The 23,374-nt window shown below is 39.9% G+C and overlaps 1 protein-coding gene and 1 non-coding gene across 2 annotated transcripts in view; both read right to left on the minus strand.

Annotated features, from left to right (window-relative positions):
- Positions 1–1,508, minus strand: part of LOC149753355 (uncharacterized) — a 100,154-nt gene extending 98,646 nt beyond the window's left edge. The window contains exon 1 of the mRNA XM_089923901.1: positions 1,285–1,508. The gene's annotated coding sequence lies outside the window, so the exon portion shown is untranslated. The remainder of the gene's footprint in view (positions 1–1,284) is intronic.
- Positions 1,509–14,334: 12,826 nt separating this feature from the next.
- On the minus strand, positions 14,335–14,443 carry LOC120109091 (small nucleolar RNA R71). Its single transcript, XR_005510124.1, has one exon. It is a non-coding gene; the product is annotated as a small nucleolar RNA R71 (small nucleolar RNA).
- Between the last annotated feature and the right edge of the window lie 8,931 nt (positions 14,444–23,374).

Consider the following 23,374-nt stretch of genomic DNA (forward strand, 5'->3'; position numbering starts at 1 on the left):
CCAAACAGCATATTCTAGATCTCTAGCCTATCATCATGTCATACGTCGAACTTTTAATGTGTGAAGCGGGTTACGAGTCCGCATAGGAACTCTCGTGAGGACGATTCGATTCGAGGACTGCTCTCTGGAGCCTGGAGAGTGGAGACTGCTGCGACCGGCGCAGCGGTGCAGAGCAGCTTTGGGGCAGAAGGATGTCATACTTCGGTCTTCGCGTCACGGACACCAACATCCAAACTTAAGTAAATATAATATAATTTTGAGTTTTGACAACAAATATTTATATATTAGTATAATTACGAGTACTTATATAAGACACCGTCCTTGTAAACAATAAGGCCTCAAACTGCCTGTAGTGAACGGTCCATTGAAAGGCGGCCGGATACCTGCCTTCGTCCCAAAAAATAATAATATTCTGATTGTTATAATTGAAAAGAACAATTTATAACAATCGCAATGATAATATTATTTATTTAAGTCATTATTTATTAAATAAACCAAATACATTCAATTTACATTTATATTATAATACTATTTTATAAGGTAAAATTCAAATATTCAAATATTATTTATTCAACCATACTTTTTTATTTTTTTAATAATAAATTATTTGTTTATTGAAAGAAATGTACAATATAAAGACCTCTTTCCGAAGTCGTTAGAATAACCGTTATCTTATTTGTCGTTGTAATTAATACTGTAAGTTAAAGCTACTGCTAGCAAAAAAAGATTTCTCTAGTTTGTTTTTTAAAATAAATATGAACAGTTTTCTGGGCGCTTGTTAAATGATTGCGATGTGGGGCTGCTAAAGTTAACAAGTGGAGCTAAAATATACGTATTAATAAAATTTTATCTTTTCAAAGAATTAGTTATTATTAGAATTTTTATCTTTCGCGCACCAAGCTGAAAAAGGTGGGAATTATCAGAGTATTGGGAGGTTTAAGTTGCTGGTAATATATGTCTCGAATTCTTCTTCCTCCACTCTTTCTTATTTATAATTTTTCTTCTCATATATTAATTTTCTTTTTATACAATCTCGATCTCGGGGTCGAGGTCGAGATCCATGTTCTTTGCCCGAGGTAGCGTCCCCTCGAGGGAGACCTCGGGAACTAAGAACTTGGCGGCAGCTTCGGCAGTCGGGGTCGAGGAAGACTCTCTCCTAGACTTTTTTTCTTTTCTTTTTTTTTTTGTTGAAAAAAAGAGGAAGAGAGGAGGAAGGGACAAGCCCACCCCCGCGTAGCAGCCCCGACCACTGGGCCCCCACCCCGCCAGAAGAATGTTCGATACGGGTAGACCGAGTCGTGTGTTGGGCACCCCGACCTATTTTACTCATACCCTCCCCACCCGTAGGCTGGCTCGGTTATCCGATCCGACCCTCCGTGTGAGTACGTCACACCTGGCACCACCCAGGCTCCAGGCTACCAGCCGACCAGTAGCGCTTTCAGACCCCGTGTCCAGGCGTGGGGCATCTGGTCCCCGAATTTAATCGACGCCCGCGCGTTTCGAACCTGGAACCACTTGGTTGGAAGCAAACGCCCTGTTCCAACTGGGCTACCACCTTGGTGGCCTAGACTTCTTTTCTTTGGGGAGGGATTTTACCCCCGAACGCCACAGCCAACCTCTTATGCAGCTTCTTACGGTTCAATACCAAGTCGGTCTTCACTACTGCAATAGCTGCAAGGCTGAAGACAAGGTCAGAAAAGAATATGACAAAGAGAAAAAATAGAAAAAAATCTAAAAAAGTTTATCCTAAGAGGCGGCTGGGCTCAAACCGATGTTGATCAACATCACCTCGAACAATAATTCTTGCAAAGCAAGAATCTTGAATTGAGATTTAAGAAGAGTGTCCAAGAGCCCTTGATCGTTGACAGACAACCTTGGGGTCCAATTCAAGGATCTCTAAGGTATCCTCCATAGGATTTCAAACCACCATGGCTGCTCATAGGAGAAAAAGAAGAGATAAAGAAGAGACTTCCTTTCCATCCATGAATGGAAGAGTAGCAGTCTTTCTAAAAAGAAAAGTACCACCAGTTGCTTTCTTGAGGATGCCACTTCAAAGTGAAGCATCCCAAAAAAGAAAAACCGAGACCCAAATGTTCAAGAGAACACAAAGAGAAAGAAAACCTACGATGACCCCCCAGGAGTTCGGAACTAGATGGGTCAAAACGAGGCTGTAAACCCTTATCAACTGAACAAAGAAAGAATGAAAAGGTAATCTCAACCCGACCCTGAGAGTTTTCTCGTATTAGTCGAGCCAAGACATTGGAGGATTGGTTACCCGATCATCGAGACCGGCGAGCTCAAAGGTAAATTTGGGATGTATAAAGTATTGAGCTCGGATGAGGTCCATTTTCTTTTGAGTAAAGACAAACACCTCAGTTCAACTCAGAGTGGACCTCAGACTGCCGAGCTTGGAGGTTAAGGCTGCCAAGCTCGAGGAGAAGGGTCGGATGACCAGCTCCCTGTCGAAGCATTGACCTTGGCATCACTCATGGTGGTAGATAAAATGAAAAAGGACGAGAAAGAAAATAAGATAAGGGATATAAGCAGCCAAGAGCAGGTACCCATTGAAAAATGGAGGAATGACGCTGAAGACGAAGAAGAGAAGCCTCGTCAGAGCACCACCAAGGAGCTTGAGAACACGGGCACTCGAGAAGATTTGCAAACGAAGCAAATAGAGCAAGAGTGCAAACTGAGTGAAGGGGGTTGCCCTTATACAGAGCCATGGACGACCCTGATCAAAGCAATGGTTTGACTACCCAAGTAGATTCAATTACGTGTTAACTCGAGATATGACATGAACGATTCTCCAAGATTACTGCAACAATGGCACCTCGAGATAGCCAAGATATGTTGATGCTTCGAGAGATCAATCGGCGCATTAATGCTCCCTTCTAGAAGCCTTATCCTCGATCAAGATGATGATATGACTTCCATCATCTAAACTAAAATGCAGCTCAGCCTTAAAAGTGGGAGACAAGTGATGAAAAAATGTTGGACATCTTGACCTCAGATAAAGCCGGCCTTCTTGACCTCTGTATAAATCGAGGTGAACAACTTCGGTGATAGCTGAGGAGCCAAGCGATACGTGCCGATAAGGACTGACAATTCTGGCAATAAGTAGTTATGGAGCACTACTTTCAATGCACAATCATCGTCGTATGCTACCCAAGCGAAATGATGCCCACACTGTAAATATACTATTGGCCATTAACACACGTCGCATAAAATTAGGTAATGATAAAGTAGACTACCTTCTATAAAGGGGTAGTTCGAGGGTCCACACGTATGGTCATTCAGAGAACTATACTCTACTAAAAATTCTTCCTTACACACTTTTCCCTATGTATTTTGACTTAAACATCGAAGAATCTCCGTCGAAAACTCTCTAGCAAGCGAACTTCTTGTGGGCCATCCTTAGAGGAAACCAGCTCCCCCATATCTCGACCGTCTCGTTCAGCTCGGTTCTTGCCGACCTTAAGGTTAGTTAAGTAGTGCTCTGACTTCGGTCTGAAAATCTATAGCAACGCTAATATTTATATATATATATTGTTTGATCTATTCTTTTGGTGAATTTGATAAGAGATTACATATTTCTCAAAATAAAAATATAATATAACAAACATTCTTCTACATTGTTACAGTGATGATTGTAACATTTATAGCTATCATTACTATAGAAAAGAATCATGGTCGGAGTAAAAAATACAAATTGTGGAATGATCCCAAAATATCTTTCTCGATGGACTTTCAAGATAGTACTCTTTATAACAAACTTGTCGGGTGATAGTGACGTGTTGTCATATAAAGTTGAATAGTAGTGAAATTTGTATCTAAAGAATTTTTCACCTATTGATCCGTTTACACTATACTCTAATCTATAGTGAAAGATTAAAGGATGGTTAGATAGAGACCACGTTGTGGTTCCAAGCATGAGTAATAATAAAAGATTGTTACCTCGGTAATGATAATTAGTTGAGTATTCATGACTGATTTAATAGGATAATTGCGGAAGCCACTAACTAAAATTAAGTGCTAGATAGGATTGCTTATATTGCATTCCTATAAGGACTTAAAAATTAGCAAAATGATAAAATATAATCAGACTTGATGAAGGATGAAAGATCGTTAAAGGATAGACCAAAAAATTTGTAAGTCGACCAAGTTATCGTAATGCACCATGTAATACAAATAGAGTGATATTTAAAGCAAATTGGTCGAACTAGGCTGAGTGGATATTCGATGCACAGATTGAGTTGAGGTTTTAAATATAGGTCGATTTTGAGTGTATCTTATATGAGAGGCTAAGTATTGATTTAAAGACCGATCACGTTCTGTGGTAAAATATCAGCTTGATACAAGGTGACTGGGGATGGTTACCGAAAAACTAGAATGTAAAAAGTGGGAATTTGTTAGAAAATGGCTATGGAAACCATCAAGAGAAAGTGGAAGAGGTGATAGGAACGAAAAATGATAGGGTCAATACTGGAGATGGATAATTATTTGGCAATTGATAAGGAGATGTATAAATGCTAAATTGTAATTCTAAGAAAAGACCTTCGTCGAATCAATGATCAATATTTCTCTTTTATTTTTTAGTTATTATTTCTTTTTTATTTTTTAATTATTTTTCTTTACTTTTTTATTTTTTAGTTGATAGTTCTTAACATATTATTGTAGTTACCACTCCCATTCATGAAGAAGTAGCTCCCCAATAGAAAAGGTCCTTGAAGGTCAAGGCGGCAGAACCTACTACCAACTATTCTTTCCGATCCAGACATTGGTTGCATGCTTGTGCATCGATTAGATCAATTCTTTATTCCATCTCATTTAGAGAAAAAAAGTAGGAATAATTCTCTAGCATGCCTGATCACACGGGTAGTTACTACAATGTTATCTAGGAAGAGGAGTGATGCTTAGCCATTAGACTTGGTCAGAAATCTAATCCACAATGACATTGATGAACACCATATACCCCAAATTGGGCTATTCGAGGTTGAGGTTCTCAATGAGTGGCTCTAGCCTTCTACGAGAGCACAACCTTGATTCAGATACATTGATGATAATAAACTGAGATATACAAGGCCTGCATTTATAACAATGAGGTCTTTCTTCCACAATTCGATTCGAATCTCTCCTAGTTCAACAGGACTAGCTTTTCCAAAATAAACATGATCAGTAAAAATAATCATTAAAAAACTAAAATTCTATAGAAGATAGATCTTGACTCTTATATTAACTTTGCTTTCTGTTGCTCCATTTAATTTTTCTGGATTGGAAGATACATCAGGTCAAAATCTTTCCAGACAAGAAAATTTTAAATTTGGTCAGCTTATTTTGGAACCAAAATGATAAAATTTAGGCTTAATTGCTCGATGCATTGCAACCGCCTATTAAGGGATGAGACTGTATAGTAAAGCTCCAAAATTTATTCAAGTTGAAATTAAAGATTATCTCAATCGAGCATCATAGGACAAAGTTATGACCTTCAAAAGTTTGGCATACAACTTGACTTTTCGATATAGATCTAGTCCATGGGTATTGTCCAACCATACCTATAATGGCCAAAGTGGTCCACATCGAGTTTGGTAATCCTCCAGAATCAAAATCTCTTAAGTGGGGTTAGTGCACATGTTAATCAGTCCTTGGCATTATATTTTCTTACAGTTCAGATTTTATATGAATGAGACCCAACAAGATTCATTGGAAGCCGTGAGAAGTCAAGTGGCTAGTTTGCTAAGGCTATTTGTAAAGCAACAAGAGTCTTTCTTGACCTTGATTGTAAAACAAGTCGAGAGCCTTGTCTCTATACTCTATAATTAACATGAGATACTATAGTATACATTAGTTATCCTTATGGTAGATGTAGCTAATAATAGCCTTGTGTAGCATGTAAATTTCCCAACCATTATATATATTATGGAGATATTAGGATATTGGAGAAGCTTGATCTTCAAAAATATATGACCTATGAAAGGAAAAGGCTGAATTTTGTGTTGGAAAATCCTCATAGTCTAAAGACCGAGGTGACAAAGATGACATTCCACCAGAAAATGAGATACCCATGAGTTAGGCCAAACACAATATCATTAATGCTTTAAGTAGAGTCTAGCTCAAGCAATTCCCATTCCTTATACCAATCCAAACTTGCACTACTTAAATAGTCTAAGTTGGAGAGAGAGGCGGGTGTCTCTATTATATAAGCCTTTTTAGGGTTGTTGGTTTGGTCTTACCAAGGCATATGAGAGACATAGATTGGGTGAAAGAGAAGAAAAATGAGAGAGAAAAGAGAAAGGAAGGAAGGAAAGAAAGAGAAGGAGAGAATGATTCTTTTAGGATTTTTTTTTCTTGGCCTCGAATTTGTGTCATAGTATTGTAGTCGTCTTTTGTATTAGTTTTATGGCCTGTGTATCTTCTTTCTGTTGATATTTTTGATGATACATGATTGCATATATATTAGCATTGTCATCCTCTTCCATCTTCTAAATTTTCTCTTAGTATTGCTCAGTGTACTCTTTTTAGTATTGGTTTCGATGCACGGGCTATGTAAACAAGAGGGAATCTTGAGGGTAGGATTTGTTACCCTAAGAGTTAAAATGTTGTAAGCCCATTTCTTTCTTAGTAGAATTGTTTTCTATTGCATTGCATTTTTTTCTTTGTTATAGTTTTCTATGTAAATTTGGTATGCATAATTTTATTACTATTATTATTATTGTTATTATTTCTTTATTCACTTTTTGCTTTGACAATCTCATAAGTCAAGATAGGGAGAATGGCAACAAGTGGCGAAACTACAAAGCATGAATTCCCTAAAACATGTTACAACCAATTAGATAAGAAATAAGTTACAAGGGGGTATTTGGGTTATTATTATTATTATTGTTTTGCTGAAAAAAAGGGGAAGGGGGGAGGAAGGGACAAGCCCACCCCCACGTAGTAGCCCCGACCACTGGGCCCCCACCCCGCTAAGAGAATGTTCGATGCGGGTAGACCGAATCGTGTGTTGGGCACCCCGACCTATTTTACTCGTACCCTTCCCACCCATGGGCCGGCTCGGTTACTCGACCCGACCCTCCGTGTGAGTACGTCACACCTGGCACCACCTAGGCTACCAGCCGACCAGTAGCGCTTCCAGACCCCGTGTCCAGGCGTGGGACATCCGGTCCCCAAATTTAATCGACGCCCGCGCATTTCGAACCTGAAACCACTTGATTGGAAGCAAACGCCTAGATACGGGGTTATTTGGGTTATTTGGGGAGAACAATTCTATGAGGAGATGAATAGAGGTAACATATTTTTATTCTTTTGGACTATTAGAAATTCTTGAAAAGTCTAAGAGGATGCACTAATTATAAAAAATTAAAAGCAAATATCTTTGAGAATAAAAGCATATATCTGTTGTACTATATAAAGAAAATGTTCTCACACACCTCTCTCTCTGTCTCTATGATTTTCTAACTAAATCTTCCAAAACAAAGAAAGCATCTTGAGAGAAGTAAAAATTGGGATTTGTTCTTGAATATAGATCTAATAGGATCACTAAGCATGTGAGTTGCCAAGGAAATCTTAGCTAGATTATGGTTTTATTTCATTTGCATTGCACATATATGATACAAATTGTTGCAGCCAATCCTAGGATATCGATGTATATCGCTTCTGTGGGCCTGCAAAATAATAGACGAGGATGAAAGCTTGCTGAATTAGCTCTGACTAGGTCTTTTGATGCTTAAGTCAATAAAAAAAAATTGGATAGAAAATAAAGGAGAAAGGAAGAAATAGAGAACTGAGAAATAGAGTCTCCTTTAGTCATGTTGACTTTTTGCTATCTTCTCTAGAGAGTCATTCGGACATTTTTATAGATAGGGTCTAAATCTTTCAGGATCACATCCTAGCAAACTCGAGGTTGTATAGCAACAGACTGTTAGTATGGTATAACAATCCTAGGGATGTGCTAGAACAACCTAGCATGTGGCGAGACCAGGCATGTCTTTGAGGCGATGAAAGTCGAGTGGCTTCTTCTGTGGGAAAAATCTACTTAGCATGGTTCAGAGGTTGAGGTTGCAAAGCAGATCAAGGAGGAGATTGGTCTCTAGGGTTGAATGCTTCTGCTTTGCTAGGTCTACTCTCCGATCTCAATTGAGAAGACCAGGCCGAGATCCCCTAGAGGAATGTTGGAACTGTGGGATAGTAGCATGAGGCATGCCCTGGATGAATCTTTATGCGCCACATTATACAAGTTATTAATTGGTAAAATACAACCCCCTCCACTTTTGAGTCCCAAGTATCGCCTTGGTTTGGGTGAAGGAAGTAATTGCCATTGAATTTCGTACTACTTTAGAAAAGATGCAGGTTCACTGGCCTCAACTTCTCCTTCTTTCGGATGGTTGAATTCTATTCATTGTTCTTCTGAAAGGATGCCAGTTGTCAGAAACAAGGAGGGCATGACACGCATCTGTCAATTCGCTCACACAAATTAATATAGTCTATTTAGTTGCCTATAAAAAGAGGGGGAATAGATTCTTTTGAAACCAACTGCAGAGATTTTTTTGTGACCTCTCTTTTCTTTTCTTCCTAGAGGGTTTTATCCTTTTTTGATCTTCTTCCTTTCATTTCTATGTAGCATAGCATTGTTAGGGATCCTTCGTAGGGAGGAGATCTTCATTAGCAGATTGAGATGCTCCAACTAGCTCTACGATGGGTCATGGAGAAGGTGGCCAAAGTAAAATCTGAGCTAAAGTCCCTTCAAACAAAATTAGTAGATAAATTGGCTGCTACGGGGACCGAATCTCCGCAAAGAGTTGCTAAAATGGAGGTCCAACTAAGTATTGGGAAGGATAGGGCTGAGGTAGCCAAGATCCAAGCTTCTGAAATTAGAAGAAAACCATTAAAGTTAGGCAACAAGTTGGCGAGGTCGAGAGGAAAACCCTCCATGCAGTTAAAGAATACCAGTCCTCAGTCGACTTGCAATGGAAGATCACCAATTCCTTCCGACAGAATTTCTAGGAATGTCAAAAGGAGGCTGCTAGACTTCAGTCAGACCTCATTTGCTTTTCCCCTAGCAGGAGTCATCCTAATAGTAGCCGGGACTCATCGGATGAGCGCTTTACTATGGGGAATGACAAGTAAACCTTTAGATGGATCAACTTGCCCCTCCTCCTTCTTCTTCTTTTCTTTTTCTTCTCTCTATATTTTTCTTAGTCTGGCTTGATCCTAGACCTAGCATGTAATTAAATATTATATATGAAATGAAGAAAGGAGTTCTTATGTTTACCTCTATTGTCTAGATTGCTTGTGTCAGACTATCCATAAGAAGTTAGGATGACTAAATTGGGATGGATAGTTGGGATAGAGTTGTAATAGATGGAATACAATCATCCACAATACCATAATGCTCTTGAACATTAAAAGAAAGATAATCTCAAACACCATAATATGATAAGACCTCAACAGGATGAGCTGAGCAGATGCATGGGCCAGTCGAGAAGAAAAGATAGACATGAATATTTCAGAGGTAATGTTTCTTGGAAATAGACCGAGTCATGAAGAGAATCTCATAACAACCAAAGTTAATAGTAGCACTACTGACCAAAAAATGCATCAAGATAGTTGCCTCATGGTATAGCCTATTGTGGGCTTTTAAGTTGGCATCTGGTTGGATTCTTCTAGCCGGCGATGCTCGAGTGATCAAACTGAGCATGCTTTCTCCCATCTGAGCCTAGTTGAGACTAGGACTTAATATTGATTAGATTCTTCTGGCTATTGATGCTTGGATGATCAAATTGAACATATTTTCTTCCATCCGAGTATAGTTGAGACTAGAACTGAAGATCGGTTGGGTTTTTCTAGTCAGCGATGCTCGGATGATTGAACCGAGCGTGCTTCATCCTATCTAAGCCTAGATGAGCAACATTCGGGTGATCGAATCGAGTGTGCTTCCTCCCATCCAGGCCTAGTTGAGACTAGGATTTTTGGACGTCCCAGTAACTTTTGAGGTATCTCCGCCAAAGTACCTGGACCTGGAGTTCGGCTCCAAATTTAGCTCCCTAGCCATATGGGCTCATAGAATGAAAGTTTCAGTCACTCCTAGGTGTCTCCTGTTAGGAGTATTGGAGTTTGACTCTTTGTATTTAGCTCTCTAGCCATGTAGGTTCACAGAATGGAGGTCCCAATTACTCATAGGATGTCTCTATGGGAGTATCTAGATTTTGACTCTCCAGGTTTAGCTCCCTAACCACGTTGGCTTACAGAACGAATGCCCTAGTTCAACTTTCCGAGTTTAGCTCCCTAGCTGTGTAGGCTTACAGAATGGAGGTCCCATCACTCTTAAGGTATCTCCATGGGTTGGTTGTATCGGTGCCAGGTCCTGTACTGGAGAGGAGCTAAAATACAACTTCATTAGCAACAAAAATATAAGAATGAATTTCACAAGTCTTATTGCATCATCTTTGATGTGTTAATGCTCGGTTGCTTGGTACTCTCCTCACTTGGTGGTCCCAACTTTGTCAAGAGTTCGTCCCTATTTCCTGAACTTTTGAGTCATGGTCTTTCCTTTGCCACCAATTGTTTATGGATTAAGGTGATTGCTCCAATGAGTGGTTTGTTGTTATCTAGCTTGTTTGGGGGCTGATTGTCTCGCTCAACATCTTCTCGCTGGGTCTCAATATATAATGATGAAGGTACCCATGCTAGATGAGGGCTTCGATCTTGCCCTTTAGCTAAAGACACTCTTTAGTGTCATGCCCATCATTCTCGTGGAACCAATAGAACTTGTTTGGGTCAATTTTATTTGCTAGAGTCTTCATTCTCTAAGATTGACTGAGGTAATCTAGGCCCATGGAGCATTGAGAGGGAGTGCCTTTTGAACTTCCAAGGTAGATCACTGATGAGAGCACAAAAGTGCGATCTACATACCACTTAAATTAGTCTTATTGTTAACAGATGATGATAATTTCGTCGAGTTAATACTATACTTTTGTTTCATATAGGTTATTGTAAATCAGAGATAAAATGCATATTTGATACAGATTTGGTTCAGGAAGATGCATAGCCCAAGCTATGCGCACCCGATCTCGCCATGGCCTAGTCGAACCCATCATTTATCAAGCTCCAATATGGGCAACAGCCAAGCTTGACCATATTAGAGCGACACTTGGCAACCATCCACATGGAATGCGCAACGGATCCGTGATTTGCATTGTCCCATGAACAGAGCTCTCCAGCCGTCCCTGTGCAGCCCATCATCTTGCAAGCATCTCCGCGTGCGGGCCAGCGTCTGCGCGCGATTCTCCCGCACCCAAAGTACTGTGATCTTTCCTCCGAATCAGCCTCCGTGATCCATTCTCGCAACGCTCCCATGCTCGTGATCGTCTCCCAGCTTCCTCCATCTTCGTTCTTCAGCGTGCAACCCCATATCCTAGCGTCCACCCGAGCCTGTGAAGCCGCCCAGCATCCCGCATCGTTTCCTTTCCCCGTTTCAAAGCTTCCGCAGTCAACGTCTTCCATGATCCCAGCCTTCGCGATTCATCCGGCATCCGTCTCGTCCGCGTTCTCCTCTTCCACAGCGTCGCACCCGATCAACGCTCCCATGCCCGTGATCGTCTCCCAGCATCCGGCCGTCCGGAAGAGATTGCGCTCCTCCACAGCTTCCGTCCGAGCCCGAGCGTCCGTGATCCAGCATCTATGGCGAGTCACCCGAATCCCAAGCGCCAGCAGTCCAAGCTTCATCTTCAGCTCTCACGCGCTTCCGGATCTTCCTCCCCACCAGCGCATCATCCGGTCGCGATCTTCCAGCAAAATTCTAGCCATCCACGATGCATCCGAATTCATTTCCTTCCGGATTAGCATCCATCCGTTGATCTCCACCGCAAGAAATCAGGGAACATTGCTGACCCTAGAGCTCGACTATAAGAAGCTCCTCTCTCGGTGGGAGGGGGGGCATCCAAGAAAGGAAGAACAGAGCAGCCGGCCTCTTGGTTTCAAACGAAAAAAAAGAGAAAGGGAAACAGGGGATGCCCTGTTTCCGAAAGGAAAAAGAAAAAGAAAAAAAAAAGAGTGAGAAAGAGAGAGATGTTGATGTTTGTAATGGTTTGCTAATTCCTTTGGCAAAGGGTGATGGATGAACCCTTGTCATGTTGCTTTTATCAAGTACACTCTAAACTTTAATTCTAATTGTTTTATATCCATTGGTATGTTTTGGGTTCTTGCATATTTATTTATTAGATAGATCTTGTATGGTTTATATTTATTGATGCATGGATTGTTTCGATTTTTGATTTGTCGTAGACGTAACCGGCACGATAAATACTTGAATATTGAATTCATGTTTTCAAAGAATATATTCCATGATTAGAACCATTCTATCTAATTAATCCTTAATTAAGAATCGCAAAATTTAATTGTTGAATGTAACATTGTCAAGGAAGAATCCAGATCCCTAGCCTTCTCTATATTCTTGAACTTTGTTTAGTTACCTATTAATTCTCTATTTTTAATTTTTAAAAATTAACTGAAAATTACATCTAAAAATTACGCTAATAATCTATAGATCGTTCCCTGAGGAATCGACCTCGGACTCCCGAGTTATATTACTTGTGCAATTCTCCTGCACTTGGGAGAACAATTTTATTTTGCATCAAGTTTTTGGCGCAGTTGCCGGGGAGAATCTGAGTTATTAGTATAATTTTAGATTTAATTTTTACCTTAGTAATTAGTATTTTTCTTTTGAAAAAAAAAAAATCTTTACTACTATTTTTAATTCCCTATACAGTTTGCATCAAACTCTGATATAATAGAAATTAGCCGTCTGATTTGACTCCAATTTGGTCAGCTAGTGCATGACACATTGTTCAATAATCTGAACGGTCTGATTGACATTCTGAGACTTTTAAGACCATTAGATTAATACAAAACCTTGCTATTTTCTATTTTAAATTTTCTGCATTTATTTTTTTTAGAATCAGAATTTTATTGTTATTATATCTCATTAACCCTTGTTGCTAATTGAAAATCAATAAATAATAATAATAATAATAATAATAAAACTTTAAGAGAAGAACAAGGGTGATTATTCAAAAAAAAAAGAGAAAAGAGGAAAACCTAAAATTTCAAATTTCAAATTTCAGAATTCAAATTTCAAACTTCAACTCATAAAATTTTTTTAAAAAATAAATAAATAATTTGCTTGATCACATATTCAATGAAATTTAATATCATGTCATAAAACATTAAAAAAAAATCTCTTGATTGTTGCATATAGTATAAGGCATCAGCATAAAATATTCTAAGGGCTGAACCCATTTAAAAAGATAAGGTCGGAATTTCATCACTCGTCCTTAGCCCAAAAATCACCCCAGTGCATAAATATCCTAAGCTAAACTAAAATCAAATAGACGTTGGCCCCTAAGGACATTCGAGCTCAATAGGACGAAGACCACCGAAAGTTGCACCAATTTCGTTCTGTGGCTTAGTTGATGTCTAGGCAAGCTTTGTCCCTATAAGGGAGACAGTTCATCTGTTCGAGGCAAGTGGGTTTTAAGTGGGACCTTTGCGAACGCATCGTGACCCCTTCACTTACCTGGGAGCTTACCTGGTCAACTCGGTTCATTAGACCGGATTGGAGGCTTAGGTGTCCTCTTCAAACCAGTTAGGAGCTGTCTAGAAATTTAAGAAAACCATTAGAAATTGAGGTGTAATGTTTTGTTGCATGTTTGATTGTGAATAGATTTTTGTTTTAGGATGTCGTTTTAGGGTATCTTTAGTTAGTACTTATATATTTTTATTTTTTTATTTTTTTAAAAAAAGAGAGGGAAATATTTTTGCATGCTAAAGTGGAATAGGGACGACACCGGTTGATTAAGTCGTACAACTTTAGATCATCCCTTAGGACACATCCTTGAAATTCCTTCGCAGTATCTCACACCTTGTGAGATGGCTAATTTAAATGAAGATGTGGGAGCCACCACAATTGAGAACGTGAACCCCATGTTATGACCCTAAGACAATACCTACAACCGGCTAGGACTAGTCAGCCTTCATGCATAATTTTTCCTGATAATGTAGGACATTTTGACATCAAACCCGGGGTAATTCAATTGCTGCCCAAGTTTCACGGATTAGAGTCCGAGAGTCCGTATCTTCATTTAAAGAATTTTGAAGAATTGAGCATTACATTTAGAGTGCCAAATGTCACCGAGGATATCCTCAAGCTGACATTGTTTCCTTTCTCTCTAAAGGATAAGGCCAAAACATGGCTAAACTCTTTGCGACCTAGATCAATAAGAACTTGGCAAGATATGCAGAGAGAATTTTTAAAGAAGTTCTTCCCGACACAAAGGACCAACTTTTTGAAAAGACATATCAGCAATTTCCAACAAAAAGATAATGAAACATTTTATGAATGTTGGAAAAGATTTAAAGACCTTCTTCTCTCATGCCCTCATCACGGGTTCGAAACTTGGAGAACCATTAGCTTCTTTTATGAAGGTTTATCTCCACAGTTGAAACAATTTGTAGAGACCATGTGCAATGGTAGATTCTTAGAAAAACAACTTGATGAGGCATGGGAGTATTTGGATTCCCTTGCTCAGACTGCCCAACTTTGGGATAACGGGGATAGAAACAACAAGTCTTTGCCTAAGCCTACTAGCTCTGTACAGGGAGGCCTTTACAACCTCAGAACTGAGTATGATCTTCACGCTAAAATGGCAGCCCTCACTAGGAAGGTAGAAGAAATTGAGCTTAGAAAGGTTGAGCCTGTCAAGACTATAGAGCTTAGAAACGAGTGTTGTGGTATCTGCGATATGTCGGGTCATACCACTACAGATTGCCCCACCATACCGGTATTCAAAGAAGTCTTGCACGATCAAGCAAATGCTATGAACTCCTACCAAAAGTCTTATAACGATCCATACTCGAATACCTATAACCCTGGTTGGAAGAATCATCCAAATTTTAGGTGGAGAAATGATCATCCTCAACAGTCACACCATTCAGCTCCTCCACCTGCACATCCTACTTTTGCATCACCACCCTCCCAAAAGCCGAATATCGAGGATACCTTGCAATCTATACAAACTTTTCTACAAGGTCAAGCTAATATCAATGCTCAAAATACTCGAAATTTTGAAGATATAAGAAACCAATTGTCAATGTTGACTACCGTCCTAAGTACCCAAGAGAAGGGTAAGCTTCCAGCTCAACCCCAACCTAATCCACAAGTGCACAGTAGTAATAATACGGCTCCTTCTAGTTCGCATACAGAACATGCAAAGAGCATCATGACTTTGCGTAATGGGAAAGTCATTGATCAGACCGTCCCATTGAGACCGCAGGTCACTTCTAATTCTAATGCTCCCAAAGTCGATGAAAGGGACAAAGAAGAAGTTGAGGACCTAACTTCTACCGAGAAAGTTGAATGTCCTTTTCCTCCACCTTTTCCACAACGGTTAAAGCCGTTGCAAAAGCTCGAACCTAATTCTGAAATTCTTGAGCTTTTTAAGCAAGTAAAGATCAACATACCTCTTCTTGATGCAATCAAACAAGTACCCTCATATGCCAAATTTTTGAAGGACTTGTGTACTGTCAAGCGCCGATTAAATGTTAAGAAGAAGGCATTTTTAACTGAAAATGTGAGTGCTATTTTGCAGCACAACATTCTTCCTAAATTTAAGGATCCAGGTTGCCCAACCATCTCATGCATCATAGGCAACTTTAGGATAGAGCGAGCATTGTTAGATTTAGGGGCAAGTGTGAATTTGTTGCCATATTCTGTATATGAGCAACTTGGTTTAGGTGAGTTGAAGCCAACCTCCGTCACTTTGCAATTAGCTGACAGGTTAGTTAAAATTCCAAGGGGGATTATCGAGGATGTATTGGTCCAAGTGGATAAGTTCTACTTTCCTGTCGATTTTATCGTATTGGACACACATCCGGCTTCGAACTCACAGTCTCAGATTCCGGTCATTTTAGGACGTCCATTTCTTGCAACTTCTAATGCATTGATTAATTGTAGGAATGGCGTCATGAAGCTTTCTTTTGGTAACATGACCATAGAACTGAACATTTTTAATGTTTGCAAGCAACCCAATGATCACGAAGAGAATAAGGAGGTTGATTGGGTTGAAACCATCGCGGAGGAATATTTGTTAGCTGAAGCATTTAACGATCCATCCGGCGATGGTTTAATTGATTGGTGTTCTAATGGCACCGATGAAGATGATTTGTTGGTCAAACCTAGTATGAATTTTTCGAACACCATGATGATCAATGGGTGGAGACCAAAAGTAGAAAAATTTGAACAGTTGTCGCCTCGAGAGGCGAAAATAATACCATCCCATGAGCAAGCACCCAAGCTCGAATTGAAACCCTTACCAAAGGAACTTAAGTATGCCTTTCTTGGATCCGAAGACACTTTTCCTGTAATCATCTCGTCTGTACTTGATCATATCCAAGAAAAAAAATTACTTGGTGTTCTAAAAAATCATAAGGGAGCATTAGGGTGGTCTATTGCCGACTTGAAGGGGATTAGCCCCTTAGTTTGCACGCACCGGATATATTTGAAGGACAATGCCAAAACCACAAGGCAAATGCAACGAAGGTTAAATCCTACGATGAGAGATGTGGTTAAGGCAGAAGTCCTCAAGTTGCTTGACGTGGGTATTATTTATCCAATTTCCGACAGCAAGTGGGTAAGCCCTACTCAAGTCGTTCCTAAGAAGTCGGGTTTGACGGTAGTAGAAAATGAACAAGGTGAACTAGTTTCAACTCGTGTTCCGACGAGTTGGCGCATGTGTGTTGACTACCGAAAGCTGAATTTGGTCACACGAAAGGATCACTTTCCTCTACCCTTCCTAGATCAAGTGTTGGAGAGAGTTGCAGGGCATGATTTCTATTGTTTTCTCGATGGCTATTCGGGATATTATCAAATTGAAATTTTATCAGAAGATCAAGAGAAGACTACTTTCACTTATCCTTTTGGCACATTTGCTTTTCGACGAATGCCATTCGGGTTGTGTAATGCACCTGCAACATTCCAAAGATGCATGCTCAGCATCTTTGAAGACATGAACGAGAAGTTTTTGGAAGTGTTCATGGATGACTTCTCCATTTTTGGTGACTCATTTGATGATTGCTTGTCACATTTACAAGCAGTTTTAGCTCGATGTATAGAAAAGAATTTGATATTGAATTGGAAAAAATGCCACTTCATGGTACCAAAGGGAATTGTCCTAGGACATATTGTTTCATCGAAGGGCACGGAAGTAGATAGAGCTAAGATAGATTTAATTGCTAAGCTACCTGCACCCAAGACGGTTAAAGATGTTAGATCATTTTTGGGTCACGCCGGATTTTATAGGAGGTTTATCAAGGACTTTAGTGTCATAGCTCGACCATTATGTAACCTCCTATCCCTTGATACACCGTTCAATTGGACTGAAACCTATCAGGAGGCATTCGAAAAGTTGAAGTCTATGCTTAGCACTGCACCCATCGTGCGACCACCTGATTGGTCATTACCTTTTGAGATTATGTGCGACGCTAGCGACTATGCGATAGGAGCTGTCCTAGGACAACGCAAGGATAATAAGCTATATGTCATTTACTATGCAAGCAAAACCTTAAATGATGCTCAAATGAATTACATTACCACCGAGAAGGAATTGCTTGCAGTAGTATTTGCCTTAGATAAATTTCGCTCTTATATCCTTAGTGCTCCTATTATTATCTTCACGGACCATGCGGCACTAAAATATTTGTTGGATAAGAAAGAGGCCAAACCACGCTTAATACGATGGATACTTCTACTCCAAGAATTTGACATCACTATCAAAGATAAAAAAGGAGTAGAGAATGTGATTGCTGACCATTTATCACGATTAGTTTTTAATGATTCGGTGCCACAGTTTTCCATTAAGGACTCATTCCCTGAAGAGCAGTTGTTTGCACTCTCTATTGTGCCATGGTACGCTGACATTGTAAATTTTCTTGTTACGAACCGAATTTCGGAGCATTGGGGGTCGACAGATAGAAAAATTTTCTTGCGCGAAGTAAAGAATTATTACTATGATGAACCCTATTTATTTAAATATTGCAATGATCAAATCTTTAGACGATGCATACCGGATCATGATATACAAAGCGTACTCTCTTTCTGCCATACTAATGCTTGTGGTGGACACTTTGCCTCTAAGAAAACTGTTGCAAAGGTCTTGCAATGTGGTTTCTATTGGCCTACTATGTTCAAAGATGCCCACGAGTTCTGCAGGACATGTGATCCATATCAACGTATTGGAAGTCTAACTCGTAGGCAAATGATGCCTCTTCAATCCATTACTATTATCGAAATTTTCGATTGTTGGGGCATCGATTTTATGGGCCCATTCCCACCATCTTTTGGATATGAGTATATTTTAGTCGGTGTCGAGTATGTATCCAAATGGGTAGAAGCTGTCGCTTGTAGGACCAATGATCACAAACATATCCTGAAGTTTTTAAAAGAAAATATTTTTTCACGATTTGGGATGCCTAAGATCATAATTAGTGACGGTGGAAAACACTTTTGTAATAAGCCTTTCGAGACCTTATTGAAAAAGTATGGTGTCACCCATAGAGTTGCTACCCCATATCATCCGCAAATTAGTGGCCAGGTAGAGTTAGCCAATAGGGAGATCAAGCGTATTTTAGAGAAAACGGTGAACCCATCACGAAAAGATTGGTCCTTGAAACTATCAGATGCATTATGGGTCTATCGTACTGCATACAAAACCATTCTTGGCATGTCTCCCTACCGGCTAGTCTGCGGAAAAGCGTGTCATCTACCTGTAGAAATAGAACATAAATCATATTGGGCAATTAGAAAATTGAATTTTGATTTACAAGATGCCGGTCTAGCTAGAAAACTGCAATTGAACGAGCTTAATGAGATTCACAGAGATGCTTATGACAATGCTAGACTTTGTAAAGAACGAATGAAAATTAGGCACGATAGATCAATTTTAAGAAAATCTTTTAAACCTTCACAAAAAGTTCTTTGTTATGACTCTCGCTTACATCTGTTTCCTGGCAAGTTGCGATCGAGATGGACAGGTCCTTATATTATAAAAACTGTTTTTCCACATGGAGCGGTTGAGATTGAGAATCCACAAGATGGTAAAATTTTTAAGGTAAATGGACACAGGTTAAAACCTTTTCTTGAGAATTTTGCAGATGAAGAGGACTCCTTTTCTTTGGGGGAGCCCTCTTATGACTGAGCTTGACGACAAAGGTATGTGTATATTAGTTAGAATTATATTTTTCTTTTACTTCTAGTTTTCTTCTTATTTTGTAGGTCTTCTTTTCTGGAAATCAACAGCTCAAGGTATTCTTCTTCTCTCCAATATTATTTTCTCTATTGTCTCTCATATATAGTTTTCTTGCATCTTTTACATTGAGGACAATGCAATGTTTAAGTTGGGGAGAGGAAAATTTTTGATTTAAAAAAAAAACTTGTTTTTGCTTTTGATTTATTCTATTACTTTCTTTTCTAAGCAAATGCACGTATATTTTCATATTAAGCTTGTGCAACTATTAAGGCAAGGAACACATGCATACTATGACTGATCAAAGACCTATTATTAGATCTCCACACATATACTTAATGACGATAGGAAAGCCTCAGGAGTTCACATTTGTTAACTGCATTTTTTGTTAGCTTTATCCGTAAAAGAAGTATGAGTATCCTTGTTCGTACCATAAGGTTCATGATTTGGTTTTCACATAAAGATAGAGGTTGAATATCCCAGTTAAATTACTTAGGTGCCTTATGATCCGACCTTAGTTGACCTATAGTCACAATGCAGTCACATATATAATAAAAATATCTATATGGTTTAGTCTACCATCTCTTTTCTTGCATGATAACCAAAAAAAAAAAATCCTTATGATGACAAGTCTGGCCTCGTGGTGTAGTCTGGTTCGAGCAATTAAGTCCGAGGGATGTTTCACCTAATATCTTGAGCCAACTGGATCGGGGGTCATTGGCTGAAAGCTCGCTACATGGACCGTACTAGAGCCTAATGGGGTTGGACTATTGTAATCGTCATATGTATTTAAAAATAAAAATAAGCATGAATAGGGTTGGTCGGACTGAACCTAGTGACATGTGGTAATGACTGGTTTGACTCCATTGTGTTGGACCTCTGTGTACCCGAGTTGTTTAGTTAGGATTGATAGCTTTTTCTTTACATGCGAACCATCCTTGACAAATTTAGACAACATGTGATATTCTGAAAATGTGATGGATCAGGTTCTAATAACTTGTAGAAAACATTTGTGAACTTGAGTAGTGCACCTAAAACTCAGGCGGTACCCTGTTGTGGTGGAGGTATTAGTACTCTGAGAAAGTCATACAACTTTATGCACACTACATAATCATATTTTCCTTGCTTTGATAGTTGCCATGCTTGAAAATATATATCAATTAATTACATGTGTATTAACTGAGGATTTATTTTTATTAGAATCTCATGTCATATCATTCAAGATGTTTGTGGGTAATATCTCTGAAAACCCTCACGAGACAACACTCGTCTACTAGGGTAACCTAGGGGTTTAACGGCTTATTGCACATGCTAAGTGCAATCGTGATGCCCTACAAAAGTGGGTACATATCTTAGTTTTATGTCTTTAGCTTTAATAAAAAGTCAAAGGATTGACCAACACTTTGTGTACTCTCATGTTATTGTTTACTCTGAATTGCTAGAGACTAGCAATAAGCTAGTTGGGGGGTGTGATGAGAGCACAAAAGTGCGATCTACATACCACTTAAATTAGTCTTATTGTTAACAGATGATGATAATTTCGTCGAGTTAATACTATACTTTTGTTTCGTATAGGTTATCGTAAATCAGAGATAAAATGCATATTTGATACAGATTTGGTTCTGGAAGATGCATAGCCCAAGCTATGCGCACCCGATCTCGCCATGGCCTAGTCGAACCCATCATTTATCAAGCTCCAATATGGGCAGCAGCCAAGCTTGACCATATTAGAGTGACACTTGGCAACCATCCACATGGAATGCGCAACGGATCCGTGAACTGCATTGTCCCATGAACAGAGCTCCCCAGCCGTCCGTGTGCAGCCCATCATCTCGCAAGCATCTCCGCGTGCGGGCCAGCGTCCGCGCGCGATTCTCCCGCACCCAAAGTACTGTGATCTTTCCCCCGAATCAGCCTTCGTGATCCATTCTCGCAACGCTCCCATGCCCGTGATCGTCTCCCAGCTTCCTCCATCTTCGTTCTTCAGCGTGCAACCCCATATCCTAGCGTCCACCCGAGCCTGTGAAGTCGCCCAGCATCCCGCATCGTTTTCTTTCCCCGTTTCAAAGCTTCCGCAGTCAACGTCTTCCATGATCCCAGCCTTCGCGATTCATCCGGCATCCGTCTCGTCCGCGTTCTCCTCTTCCACAGCGTCGCACCCGATCAACGCTCCCATGCCCGTGATCGTCTCCTAGCATCCGGCCGTCTGGAAGAGATCGTACTCCTCCACAGCTTCCGTCCGAGCCCGAGCGTCCGTGATCCAGCATCTGTGGCGAGTCACCCGAATCCCAAGCGCCAGCAGTCCAAGCTTCATCTTCAGCTCTCACGCGCTTCCGGATCTTCCTCCCCACCAGCGCATCATCCGGTCACGATCTTCCAGCAAAATTCCAGCCATCCACGATGCATCCGAATTCATTTCCTTCCGGATTAGCATCCATCCGTTGATCTCCACCGTAAGAAATCAGGGAACATTGCTGACCCTAGAGCTCGACTATAAGAAGCTCCTCTCTCGGTGGGAGGGGGGGGCATCCAAGAAAGGAAGAACAGAGCAGCCGGCCTCTTGGTTTCAAACGAAAAAAAAAAGAGAAAGGGAAACAGGGGATGCCCTGTTTCCGAAAAGAAAAAGAAAAAAAAAAGAGTGAGAAAGGGAGAGATGTTGATGTTTGTAATGGTTTGCTAATTCCTTTGGCAAAGGGTGATGGATGAACCCTTGTCATGTTGCTTTCATCAAGTACACTCTAAACTTTAATTCTAATTATTTTATATCCATTGGTATGTTTTGGGTTCTTGCATATTTATTTATTAGATAGATCTTGTATGGTTTATATTTATTGATGCATGGATTATTTTGATTTTTGATTTGTCGTAGACGTAACCGGCACGATAAATACTTGAATGTTGAATTCATGTTTTCAAAGAATATATTTCATGATTAGAATCATTCTATTTAATTAATCCTTAATTAAGAATCGCAAAATTTAATTGTTGAAAGTAACATTGTCAAGGAAGAATCCAGATCCCTAGCCTTCTCTATATTCTTGAACTTTGTTTAGTTACCTATTAATTCTCTGCTTTTAATTTTTGAAAATCAACTGAAAATTACATCTAAAAATTATTACGCTAATAATCTATAGATCGTTCCCTGAGGAATCGACCTCGGACTCCCGAGTTATATTACTTATGCAATTCTCCTGCACTTGGGAGAACAATTTTATTTTTGCATCAATCACCTGATTGTACAATGACCCTCTCATCTCGGCAATGCTTACTTTTGGGCTCGATTTTCTCTCTGCAATATGATACTTTTTGTTGCTCTCTTTTTTTGTCACTTCCTTCCGAGCAACTCTGCCTCTTTGGCTCTTATCTACTTATCAACCTAGAAGAGGAACTCAGCCAAGTCTCTCGGCAACTTCTTGTCTAGTAAGAAGCTAAAACGTGAAAACTTCAGTCTGTTCATCGCTGCAGCCCTAGCAACGGACTGCTCTAGCTTATGCACTTTTAGCGTTTCAATGTTGAATCTGCTGACGTAATCTCAAAGCTTCTCATCCTCCCTTTGCTTGAGGGTGAAAAGGTCGATGGAGATTTTCTTTTGCCTTTTGTTGCTGGAAAAGTAGCCAATAAACCGATGACTGAGATGGTTGAAGGAGCCAACAGATTCTGGTTGTAGACTAGAGAACCAAAGTAGTGTAGCCTTGTTGAGGGTAGCCAGAAAGGTGTAGCCCATCACATCATCATTGGCTCCCTTGATTAGCATGAGAGCCCTAAAGCTTGCTAGATAATTCATTGGATTAACAGTATTGTCATAATGTTCAATCTGGGGCATCTTGAACCTCTTTGATAAGAGCTTCGACCAAGATCTCGTTGATGAAAGGGGGATCACTAATCACTTTCAGGACATCTTCTACAACAACCCTTTGCTCCCATAGGACCTCGATCTGACAGCGCACCTCTTTGATCTCACGTCGTTGGCCTTCCGGTTAGAGATGACCGACTTGGGAAAGATTTTTCAGAGCTAGAGCTCATATCGGGAAAGAAAATGTCATGCTTCTAGCCCTATGTTGGGCTTTAGAATGATGACGGTC

This window comes from Phoenix dactylifera, chromosome 6 (assembly GCF_051530095.1).
Source record: "Phoenix dactylifera cultivar Ajwa chromosome 6, Ajwa_hap1_PhDact_Kaust_v1.1, whole genome shotgun sequence".
NCBI classification, from domain to species: domain Eukaryota; kingdom Viridiplantae; phylum Streptophyta; class Magnoliopsida; order Arecales; family Arecaceae; genus Phoenix; species Phoenix dactylifera.